The sequence below is a fragment of the Phaenicophaeus curvirostris genome, chromosome 3 (genome assembly GCF_032191515.1).
Source record: "Phaenicophaeus curvirostris isolate KB17595 chromosome 3, BPBGC_Pcur_1.0, whole genome shotgun sequence".
Lineage (NCBI taxonomy): Eukaryota > Metazoa > Chordata > Aves > Cuculiformes > Cuculidae > Phaenicophaeus > Phaenicophaeus curvirostris.
The window spans coordinates 86,414,115-86,426,431 of NC_091394.1; the positions used below are offsets into that span (position 1 = coordinate 86,414,115).

Consider the following 12,317-nt stretch of genomic DNA (forward strand, 5'->3'; position numbering starts at 1 on the left):
CAGAGGCCAGTTCTTATTTATTATTTCTATTTCAGAGTGCCTCAAGACACACATCAGGTTGATGAAACGACATAAAGCCAAGGCGGAGGCTGTGCCAAATTGTTCATAACCATGGAGGAATACTTGGCAGAGAGGCAGAAAAGGGGAGGGATAAATTAATGGTAAAATGTGTGTGTGTGAGTGTTTTTAATGTTTGTCTCATGTTAGTTTTCGTAGATGTTGTCAGCTGTCTAAGCTTTGTGTGCCTAACAGCAAACAAGTTGAATAAAAACAGAAGCAGTATGGGAAGAGGGCATTTACTGAATTTAGAAATCAATCCAGATGCTCTTTCACTGTTAGTTAGACTTTATTTTAAAAAAGATCTACCTTTTTGATCTGGAGTCACCCAACAAAACTAATCTTTGGCTCAGATGGATGTTTGACTTAAGGTCTGATGTTCCCTTTTCCTTGTTTTAAAATAAAAAAAAACCCTTACCTTAAAAAAATGATATGTTATTTGCAGAATCAATAGAAAAGCTGACCCAGATAAAAGTGTGCAAAAATTGGTTTCATGCCCTAGAACTTTTCCTGCATGCTTTTTGATGCAATATATCTGATCCTTCAAAAAGGAGGTAACATACAGTGATCTTGGCAGCTTTGAAGAATTGTTCTGGAAGAGTAACAAGGAGCACTGGACAAAGGGATGTGCACATGTACCTTTATTTTTCTCCCTCATTAAATGTATTGTGAGATGGAAGAAATTAATATCATGTTGCTGGTTCTGTGGAAGGATAGGATAAATTTTGTATGAAATCTGTTTTTGTCAAATTTTTAAAGGGTGAAAGTGCATTTCTCCTGAACAGCTCTTCACAGTAGGATGTGAATTGCACTTTATCTTCCTTGGTTCAAACCTTCTCCTACAGGAGTGAGTGGCAAAGGTGTATCCCAACAGTAGCAGGATTTGCTCTCAGAAATGTAATTATGCCCTGGATCCTGGTTCAGGTAGAAAGCTGTAAAAAGCATCTGCTGCTACAGATGTATTCCAGTGTAAGTACGATCCAAATCTTAATTTGATTCAAATACAACACAGATCTGGGGGAAACAGATATTCGGTGTCTGAACCTGTGTTGTTTTGGCTTCCAAAACCATCCCAGGCTGTTTAAGGCTGTGGACCTAACAATAACAAATCAGCATTCAATGCAGGCATTACCACAGTGACAGTAGTAAATGGATATGACAGATTTATAGGGCTGCAAGACTGGCAGGCTGTAAGTAGAGTGTTTCCTTCCATCCCTTTCTATTCTTGGCCTTAAAAAAAAAACCGTTAAAGTCTAGCTGGAGGGGAAGAATGGGCCCAAAGTTACTGATTCTGAACAGAATAAGCAGATGCAGTGCCCAGGCTATGCTGGCTATCCCCTGGATAGGGAGAAAAGACCAAAAAAGCAACTGCTTCATGAGGATTTCCATGAGCTTTTCCAGTCCTCAAGGTCAGACACTGTTTTTCAGTGTTCGATGTATGCAGACATTCCCTTTTTGGCTGCATTTGCTGGAGTGTGGGGGAGACCGAAGTGCTGGCATTGAGGCCATGTGGCTGGGGAGCAAGGGCAACAGGCACGAATGTGCCCCGAAAGACGTTTGCCTCGAACTGGCTGGGCCAGGAGTTTGCAGTAAGGAGAGCAGATGAAGCTCAGCACTGAGTGGAACTATATAGCAATGTGCAGGTGACTCTGGGAAACCTTTTCTTTGGTCTCTTTGTGGCTTCTTGATTACTTGTAGCTGGAAGTAGGTCACCTGGTACAAATGTAGGGGCTGCTGACCCAGGTGCATCTCACTTAACTTTTCAGATATAGACACATGGACACTCTTACTGGAAATACGAGACTTGATGGCACCTAACAGTGCTGGTCTTCGAGAGCCATTGGAGCACAATCACCATTATGGGAAAAAAGTGATTCCTTGCTTTATATTTACACCCTACTCTCATTTTGTTTCTTGTACCACTTTCGCAGTGATGGCTGCTGTGTTTGGCAGGGATTTGCAAACACATCAGTGCTTATAGCCAAAAGTAGGAACGGTCTAAACAGCCGGAAAACCCCTTCCTCTTGTATTTGTTTTTATAACAGCAAAATGTAGTTTTAGTATCAGCTGTTGGGCTGTGTCACGTGGTGAGGAAATCAGTCTGAAACTGGGGAGGCAGGGCCAAACCTAACAGCAGTACTGGGAGTCTTTAAATTGTGTCACTCTGACAGCAGATCCAAGAGGTGAAAATAGCTAGTGATGTTTCTGGCTGCAGTCTGGGTTACCCAGCATTGTGCACACATGAAGGGATGCCAATGGGCTGCTGCAGACATCTTTTGCTATAGAATCATAGAATCATCAGTCTGGAAAAGACCTTAGAGATCATCAACTCCAATCATACCTATCTACTTCTAAATCATGTCCCCAAGCACCTCATGTGCTAGCCTTTTAAATACCTCCAGGGATGGTGACTCAACCACCTCCCTGGGCAGCCTATTCCAGTGCTTGATAACCCTTTCTGTGAAGAATTTTTTCCTAATGTCCAATCTAAGCTTCCCCTGACACAGCTTGAGGCCATTGCCTCTTGTCCTATCACCTATCCCTTGGGAGGAGAGACCAACACCCACCTCTCTGCAACCTCCTTTTAGGCAGTTGTAGAGAGCAATCAGCCTCCTGTTCTCCAGGCTAAACACCCCCAGTTCCCTCAGCTGCTACTCAAAAGACTTATCTCCAGCCCCTTTTCCAGTTTCATTGCTCTTCTCTGGGAGGACTCCAGAACCTCAATGTCTTTCTTATAGTGAGGGTCCCAAAACTGAATACAGTATTTGAAGTGCGGCCTCACCAGTGCTGACTACAGGGGGAGAATCACTGCCCTGGTCCTGCTGAGCAGACTGTTTTTGATACAAGCCAAGATGCCATAGGCCTTCTTGGCCACCTGGGCACACTGCTGGCTCATGTTCAGTCAGTTGTCAACTAGCACCCCCAGGTCCTTCTCTGCCAGGCAGCTTTTCAGCCACTCTTCCCCAAGCCTGTAGCACTGCGTGGGGGTTTTGTGTCCCAAGTGCAGGACCCTGCACTTGGCCTTGTCAAACCTCATCACATTGGCCTCAGCCCATTGATCTAGCCTGTCCAGATCCCTTTGCAGAGCCTCCCTACCCTCCAACAGATCAGAACTTCCTCCCAGTTTAGTGTCATCCGCAAACTTGCTGAAGGTGCATTCAATCCCCTCATCCAGGTCATTAATAAAGGTATTGAACAGGGCTGGATCCAGATACCTGCCTGTGTGATACCTCTTGTAGGTAGTCTCAAATAATGGCCCCATCCTTTCCAAACTGGCTCACGCGTTTAGACTATAGGTATTGGAGCGGGCTAATGGGCTTTTGTGTTGTGTTCACTTCAGTTCTCTCTCCATTGTTTTTTCCCTCTTTAGCACTGCTGTTGTTACAAGCTTGAGTACTGGGGAGGAGAGGAAGGAGCACATCATTCTTGGCTGAGTCCCCTGTGTAGAACATGCTACGCGTCTCTTGAGCAAACTTGTACAGTAACACCTAGATCGATCTGAACACAGGGAGTGGACATCTCATAGTGTTGAAAATTAATTAGTGGTTAAGCAGTCTGCAGCTCAGTTGTTTAAAAATAAAATGTTATAGCTGTACATCTGTTGGGCAGCAAAAGCATCTTACAATAGTGCTACTGTAGTGACTGTTGTGTTGGAAAACAGTTATCAATCATGGTTCTGGCAGAGGAGGGTCTGACAATTGTTTCCCAACACATTTATTACTGTGGGCTCGCCTTTGGTGCCTTGTCTCATAGGTAACTAGCCAGAGGGTGAAATGTGTGAAATGCAGTGTGAAATGCAAGGCTTAAGAGGAACAATGAGAAAATGTTTACTAAAAGCCAAATAAATTAATGATGAACTTTCTGTTAGCCAGTACCCTATAGGACATAGCTCTCTCTCTGGTTGAATTTTCTGATGTGATCAAATACTCTTCTCCTTGCTTTAGAGCCCTTGCTGCCAATTTAAAGTAGCGAGATTTCTCACCCATAAAGGAAATACTTTGATTTGTTGAAGGAAACTAGGAACAGTTAAGAAGATAGGAAAGAAAGTAATATGCCTTTCTCCTGTGCTGACATCCACATCTGGGGAATATATAGAAAAGTAAATATAATCCACTTTGACCAATTCTTTCCCGCTCTCTTTCATTTTGGTTCAGTTCTCTGGTTCCCAATGAACTAGACTTGATGCAAAGTGAGGTGCAGAAAGGCTGGAGGACCTAAGTGGAAATGCAGTGGGTACGTTCCCCTGTGCTGGGGCTGTGGGGGCTAATGTTGTTTGTTTGCATATTTTTTAAGAAAGTACTGAGACTGTAGAGAATTCTGGTCCATCTGTCCATCCACTGCCAGGGAAGCCAGGCCAGGGCACATGTCAGCCCCTGCCTTTTTTTGTAGCACAGACTAACTGTGGTTACTGCTGGCAGCCAAAACCACATCTTCTTACAGGAAGGTACTGTCTTCAAGTAAAACTATGGATCTCAGCCCTTCCCTCCAAAGCAGCCTGTGGCCGAGGGGTCAGAGCAGTCCCCTGGGAGTGGTGGCTGGGTGAAGGCAGCTTCAGTGGCTGCCCAGGCTGCCTGGCTCAGATGACTGTCACACTGGAGCATCACTTTGCTGCTTCTCCCTGCTGGGATATAAGACGACTGGTTTCATCCTGATAGAGAGAATGTTTTCTGAAATCTTCTGAAGGTCTAAGAGAGGGGGAATAGTTTCTATGACAGTGCTACAGAAACAGTGAAAAATCTGCCTAAACCTAGGAAACTTTTTTTCCAGGCAGCTTATTTGCTATTTACTTTTATTTTGCTCTTATTTGGTCTTTGCTTATTTTCATGCTTCCAAATATTTCCAAAAGCAGCTGGTAACATTAAGAAGGCATTGCTTAGAGGAGCTTGGTCTGTTCCTGCAGTTTATCGTTTTCCTGAGAGAAACGAAAGCTGCAGAGCTGCAGCATGCAATGGCCTTGGTGTAACTCCCTGCATCAGTCTCCTCTTGTGGGTATGCACAAATGATTTGGTGTGGATTAAGACCTTGTGCGAGTGTTTGTCACTCTGCTGAGGTGAAGAAAACGGCCCTTGGCAGGAGCCTTCTACCCTGTGTTTTCCAGGTCAGCGCTGGTGGCTTTCCCAGGGAGCACCGGGGCTGCGTCAGCAGCTGCTGTGGGGTGGAAATACTTGTCTCCATTTCAGCTTTGTTCAAACGACTGGAGTAAGGTGGCTAAGTGCCAAGTGGGGTAGGGGTAAGACCTCTGGGGGTGGGGAGGAGCAGGGGGTATCCCTGGGTCTCTTCAACCATCACTGTCTGCACGAGGTGTGTACTTACACAGAAAGCTCAGAGCACTTCTGGGGTTTTGTTTTGGTTTGGTTTTTTGTTTTTTAAATTGGCTTGTACACCGCATTTTTAGGTATTTAACAGAGACTGAATTTGTGTTTCGTGTGTTTGTCTTAGGGGCGGGGGTAGGGAAGTGTTAATTTTATTAGCTTTATAAAAAGGTGTCAAAGTGAAGGATGCTCATGAGTGCATTACTCCCTTGCATTGAAATCTGCCAGGTTTGGTGAATGTTTAACAAGGACTGGTGCAGTAGCCAGGAGCTGTTGGGACACTCAGGGTCTGCTGGGATGACTAGGATGTTCAGCATGTGGGTACAGACGACTTTCAGGAACGCTTGTGTCTGCTAATCATGCTGTAATAACAGTCTGCAATCTATGGGCTGCAAACCCTCCATTTCCAACACAGCTGTGCATACTTAATTCAATAGAAGGCATTTCTAGTCTAGTTTTAGCAGTAATTCAGATTGCTAAGATGGTAATTTTGATCATGGTAGTTTTCAGGGAAATTTAGGTATAAGCTAGACTGAAAAGTTAATAAATGCCTAGTACCATACAAATGCCAGAGGGGTTAGAAGTGGGAAAAAGCCTGCACCCAGCCTCACTGTATTCTTACTTCGCTGAGCCAGCAGCAGAGGAAAACAGCATCCTACGGCTCATTAGGTTGATGAAGGAAAAGTAGCCCCAACCTATTGCCTGTTTCGCCAGATTTTGGGCGTTGGGGCAGTCAGGCAGGTCACCGTCAGTGCTGGTGGGAAGCACCAGAGCCTCGTGGGGCTGCAGAGGATTGCCGTTACAGGCACAACCTGTGCTGCTCCGCAGCAATGCTTTCAGCAGACTGGCAGCAGGGTGTAAGCCTCCAGAGGGGACATCTTTCAGGAAAAGAGGTCAGGAGGAGTTTGAGCTTTATTTTTCTTCATCTGGAGCACAACTGGGGAAAGCAACTGCTTCCAGGGCTCCCAACTCCATTTCTCTCTGTCAAATGTTCTTTTGCAAAATTGATCATTTCCGTAGGTTGAGAGAGTCTCAAAGGAACTTTTCTGTCAAACATCTAAGAAGTATCATTATTTCTCTTCCCTTCCTGAACTGCAGCTCAAGATTTACATTTTAGCTCACTAAGGATATCTCAACAATCTGTTTTTTGTTGGAAATTTCATGGTGAACAATGCAAACTAATCCCATTTTCAGGTGGTTAGTGCTGTAGTGTTTGGGTTGCAGACGCCATGAAGAGTGCTAGTGGTATGCTAGGTTACATACCTTAAAGAAGTATTTTAAAAATTTTTTTGTTTATTTTGTTTTGGTTTGCCATAAGATGTGACTTTTGTTGGAAAACATCTAGAATAATGAAGCAACTAGTGGCTGAGTCTTCAGCTCAGTGTGCAGAGAATGAAGAATGGCTGGGATAGCTGGAGTTATTCTCTGCATGCTGCAGGCTAAGTACACATACACGCACACACACATACACAGGCAAGTCCTGTGAACCAGGCTGTGTGTGGTAACTCATAAACCACCATTGTCTGTTCTGTATACGTACTCACCAGGACGCTACAAGGGAGCCAGCCGAAACATCTCCCCAGCTTTTGTCCTTGATTGTATGGGTGTTTATGTGGTCCATGTAGGTGAGGATGTGACATCTGCATGAATGCTCTCCTAGGGTGGAAGGGTCTGGTCTGAATTTGCTTGTTCCTAGAGTTGTGATGCATTTCAGAGAAGTAATGCTTTCGTGCCAGAGAGCTGCTTCCCGTGCCTTGGAGTAAGCATGCCCCCATGGGAGGCTACTCAAGAGCTGCCTACGCAGGGATGCTCAGGATGAACAAACTTGGGCAAGAGTTTTCTTCTCATTAATAATTACCTAATTGTTGGAAAAAAAAATGTTTCTGTATGAAATGTGGTCATGCCTTGTTCATTTCACTGTTGCCTAACTCCAGGCTTTCAAAAGCAGTAGCAGATCTCCCAGAAGCATGAAATTGTTTAAAAGATCTGAAATATGTATGTATATGTATGTGTGTGTATATATATTGCCAACTTGTTTCTGAACTGTTTGGCGAAGCCCAAATCGTATTCTTATAGCCAAAGGGTAGAAAATTTTTGCATACCTTCTGAAGAGGATTGTGCAGCACAAGTACAACAGCAAGGGACTGGATTTAATAACCCTGGAGATTTCTTCCTGCGTTGTTTCCTAAAGTGGGGCTCCTCACAGAAATTTCACCAGCCGTGTCTTTAGGAAAAGCAACAGAAATTTTGTGGCTCATTACACACTAAGCAACAGCACCATACGTATGTATTTATTTTAATAAACTTTCTAAGCAGAGGTTAGAGATCAGAGGAAAGAGTGGGCTGGGTTGCACTATAGGCAATTTTGTTGTTCTTTAAAGGTGTTTTGGTCCTTGTTGACAAGATGTAGGGTCACTTTAGTGCGTTGGACATAGCACTGAAAAGACAAGATTTCAGGTTGTGGATTTGTTGTAAGATAACTGGTCTGTGGCCATTAAATACAGAAACTGCTGGGCTCCAGGCCTGCAGCCTATGATGGGAGAGTAGGGGATTTGACCCAAAAGAGGGAGGAAGGGCAGCAGAAGGCAGCCTGCTGAGTCCAAAAAGGAGTGGAGGTGTAAATAGCACAAAATCTGCAGCTACCCTGTGTGCTTATTTCTCTCTTAAAATTTGCCTTACTCCAAGACAGAGCAAAGCGGGAAGCAGCTTCCCTTTTATATATGAATAAACATGCAGCTTCTTCTGTTCTAAGCTCTTAAAAAATGATTTTGTTTGTGGAACAGCTCCTGGCCTCCCAAGCTTTCTTGTAGCCCTGATGCTCTTTCAGGAAATCAAGTCATATCTTCTTTTGAGAAGAGCCAAAAAAAATTCCTTCTAACCTTCTGGGAAGGAGCAAAAGACTATGAGTGATTTATTTCAGGTTTGCCAGATGACCTTCCTCTGGCCAGATAACAAGTGCATGAAGTTTCAAACTCAGAATTCTTCAGCTTGAGCTGAAAATGCAGGTTGTGTTCTTGGTGCTGCTGAAGCAATCGATAAGCTTGTGCCTCTTTTCTTGAGGGAGTAGCAGCAGTAGCTGCATATATTTCTTTTACTTAGAGCAATTCTGTGGGCGTTTTGGGGGGGTTTTTGCCTATTTTTTGCAGACACACAGGCACGGTGTTTCTCAGGTGTGTATCCCTGGAAAAGGAGACTTTTTTTCTATCAGTTCTGCTCTTGCAGCTGCCGAAACTAAACCTTCCTCTCCTTCCCGGTAGGGAAAAAGAAGGTAAAAGTGAGGAAAGCAAATTTTAGCTTTGGGACACAGCAGGTGAGTCCCTTTAAGGAGGAGAAAGGCAATTTTTATATCATTTTGTTGAAGTTCCCAGTAGCCAAACAGAGCTCGTTCAGGTACATGTCTGCTGCAGCAGATTGTTTAGTGGGTGTTTCCAACCTCAACTGCTGTAGTGGTATCTTTGGACATCTGCATGTGAGTGCTCTCCACTGTCTGGTTGGCCTAAGAAATGTGGATTTTTTTTTTCTCCAAGAGGCCCCAAGGTCTCTTGTGTTACTATAACAGGGCTGGAGCACCAAATCTTTCAAATTCTGCTTCTGTCAGTGGTGGTCAGTGGAAAAGGGAGGAGTTTCTGCAATTCCTGTCAGTCAGCATTCTCAGCTGCTAGCAAAACCCTAAAGTGCCAGTCAAAGAGTGGAAGGGATGGCTGCTATTTTCACATCCCCTCCTCGACTTATATAGCTTTTCCCTCTTTTGTAGGTATCAGTAGTTCTGCTCACCTTCGGAGAGGTATAAGTACTGATGTTCCCGGGACGTCAAAAATGTAGTGCCATGAGTAGCTTTTTTTCTGTTTTCCTTTAAATGAGAAACCCAAGCTTGCTCAAACAGAAGGAAGACTTTTTTTTCATTTTTCTGTAAAGACACTTCAAGAAGTGTTTACAGCAAGCAAATCTAGTCTTTTGGAACCACTTGTGTGCCTTTGGCACCTCTTTGCAACCCACAAAATAAAGTGAGCATTGTATTACCACATAGGCTGAATAATTATCTTGCTGCAGATATGAACCACATGAATGCATTTAACAGAGAATATGGTCAACAGAATGGACCATTAGCACCATCTGAAGCTTGTTTGTTGTTTCCAAGCTTTACCAGCCATTGAAAGACAAAGTCTTGGTGGAGAGTTGTGGCGAGGCATTCCTCATGAAGAAATCTTGGGTCTTTTGAAAGGGGAGAAGAACACAGATTTGCCCTAAGTTTAGGGGTTTTTTATGTACAGCACCTCAGCCCTGTCACCAAAACAGGAAAAAAGTGTCCAATGCATAGCTGTTCCCTGATCTGATAAAACAACTTTTACACTACAGGAAGCATGCATGCTTGATTCCCTCCCTACTCAAAAGCAGCCCAGCCAGGAGATTATATTTAAATTTAAGGAGCAGTTGCACTGTGGCCTTTTTCCCTGCATTGCCAGTGGACCTGGGCTGTGGCTTTCCAGCAGCTGTGGCTGGTTTGCAGCCCTCCAGGTGGAGGAGCCTAGGTTGCACAAGACCAGCCTCTGCAAGCTCTAGCTAGAGCCCTTGGCTGTGTGTTCTGTGCAGTGTGGGCTTCTGGGGCAGCTCCTCCAGACTGGTGCAGGGCTGGATAACAGGACTACAGTTTGGCTTAGGAGGTTGGATGCCATTGCTCTGGGTTTCACTTCTTTTCTGTAAGTAATTTTTTTTGGCAGAGGGGCTGAATAAGGAGGAGGGGTGGGGAGACTGTTAGGTTATAAAATCAGCCCAACTCCTGTCCCATTTTTACCCTGTTCTATGATGACAGAAATCTATGGTTACTGGGAAATCAGCAGAGTTTTGTTTCCATTTTTATTTCAGTTGCTTACAGCCTCTTTTCTGTTACAGCAACACACATCTATTCCAAATCCTAATTGAAATCAGCCTGAAAAAAGCAAGGGCTATGTTTTGTTAACAGGAGAGCAACCAAGTCTATTTGTGTTTGGTAAAGATGTGGTAAAAATTCTTTAATAAATACCTAAAAAGCCTTCAGAAACTGTTAAGCAAAAAAAATTAAGTGGGAATCCTACTTTCAGCCTTTTGTGAAGGACACTGGTGATGAGTGCAGTTACTGGGAGAAAAGGAATCTGAAATTACAATGATGCTTTGTGCTGATCCTCCCTCAGTGTGGTCTGTAGTTCATATCCTCTACTAGAATCAGAACTGTTTTCTTTGAACTCGTTGGTCTTGAACCTGCAATGTGAGACCTACTAATTGAGCGTGGGGTGGGGGGGTTCGGGGCGGTTTTTTTTGTCCTTCACTTATGAAGCGTTGCATAGGATACAGCTGTATTATCTCTGGAGTGATGGGAAGAGTAGATGGTGGTCCATGCAAATTCACCAGAGAGATGCCACGTGTACAAATTTTGTGTCTCAAAGTAAATTCATAGGCTGGAAATGCTGCTTACTCATCTCAAAAACTAAGTTTGCTGTTTTTTTATTAAGTAGGCAGTGTTGAAAGTTGGCCTCTGCACTGGAAGAGTTTCTGAGGTCCTAATGAATCTGTGTCCTAATGCACAGTGTGGTGATTGCTGCTGCAAGGAATAAACGAGGGGACATGCTTCTGCTCTTCGAAGGTGGGCTGCTAGGCCCAGGTAGATGTTGTCTGTGTTGTTAAGTCAAAGCAAGGCAGCAATGCTAAGAGCAGCGTGCAGTCCACAGGCACCTGTGATATATCATAGCTGAGTTAAGAGGGTGAAACAAGAGCAGGCTGTTTGGAAGCTGCCCAGGTAACTCATATATGGTCTGGGGTGGCTCTGAAATTATTACGGTGGGGTGCAGTCATTGCTCAGTCATGAAAGGAGGCTGTAAATTCCCATTTAACCATCTCCTGCTGGTGTGGCACATGAACTGCTGCGTGGCAGAAGCTTGAGTGAGGAACTGGGAAGTGTGAAATGGCTGCAGCAGGGCGATGCCGATCCACAAACTGCATCCTGCCGAGACGCTCAGGGACAAAACACAGATCTGGAAGAGGTCAATTTCAGTACATCTGTTCACTGTGCCTCCTTTGCGGTATTGCTCTTCAAAATGTTTCAGGCCCAGGCATTCAGTGTGACAAGGTTTGATGGGGAGAGGGGAACTTGGACTTCTTTTCCATTTCCTTTTTCTGTTTCACCCTCTGGGTGCTGGGGGGTAAACTTTCCTGTGGCTGCTCTTAGAAGCGCTGTTGGAGCGAGAGAAATGGCAGTGTAGGGTGCAGCAGTGGTTTGGGGTGGCTCCAGGTGATGCCCACGCAGAGTGGTCTGTGCTGTTGTACTGCGTTATGCGCAGTCAGAGATGGTGTTGGGTTGGGGAGCTCCTGTCAATTCCAGTGGGCTTGGGGACGTTGATTAACAAAAAGGCAGGGCAGGGAGCTACAAGCAGTGCTTGCTTCACCTGTCTTTGTAAGGCAGCATCTCCCTTCTGCTATTGAACACTGATTCCCCTTTTTTTTGTTCTTTGTGCAATGCAAGGCTGACATCTCTTCATGGGTGAGGATGCAGGGGGAGGGTTTCTTTCAGGTTGTATGTGGTGGGAGAAGCATTTTCAGCTGTACCGCAGTGGCTGCTCTCCCACCCCAGGATGCTGTATGCAGGATCAGGTTGGTGGGTTGGCTGCAGATAGGTGAGGCCTTGGGGTGCCTGGGTCAGGCTTCACCACTGGGCTGCAGAGGCTCAGCAGGTCCATCAGGAGAGCATGGAGGGCAGAGAAGGAGTTTTCATGCACTGGAAAACCTGGGGGAAAAGAAGCTTGGCAAAATCAACTGGTTTGCGACAAGGCTTCTGGGTGTGTAACTGTAAAGAAGATGCTTGTTGCAGTGGACTGTCCCCTACCAGATAAGATTTAGATGGGTTTGGGGGCTTCAGCAGTTGGGTTTTTCAGTTACTTGGAGCTTTTGCAGTGAATTTGCAAACATTTCCCGTCAGAG

General features: G+C 44.8%; 1 protein-coding gene across 3 annotated transcripts in view; it reads left to right on the forward strand.

Annotated features, from left to right (window-relative positions):
* Positions 1 to 12,317, forward strand: part of ZHX2 (zinc fingers and homeoboxes 2) — a 79,018-nt gene that overhangs the window by 25,063 nt on the left and 41,638 nt on the right. For 2 of the 3 annotated variants that reach the window (XM_069854595.1, XM_069854596.1), the window contains exon 3: positions 36 to 161. The exons of the other annotated variant lie outside the window; for it this stretch is intronic. The gene's annotated coding sequence lies outside the window, so the exon portion shown is untranslated. The remainder of the gene's footprint in view (positions 1 to 35; positions 162 to 12,317) is intronic. 3 annotated transcript variants of the gene reach the window in all.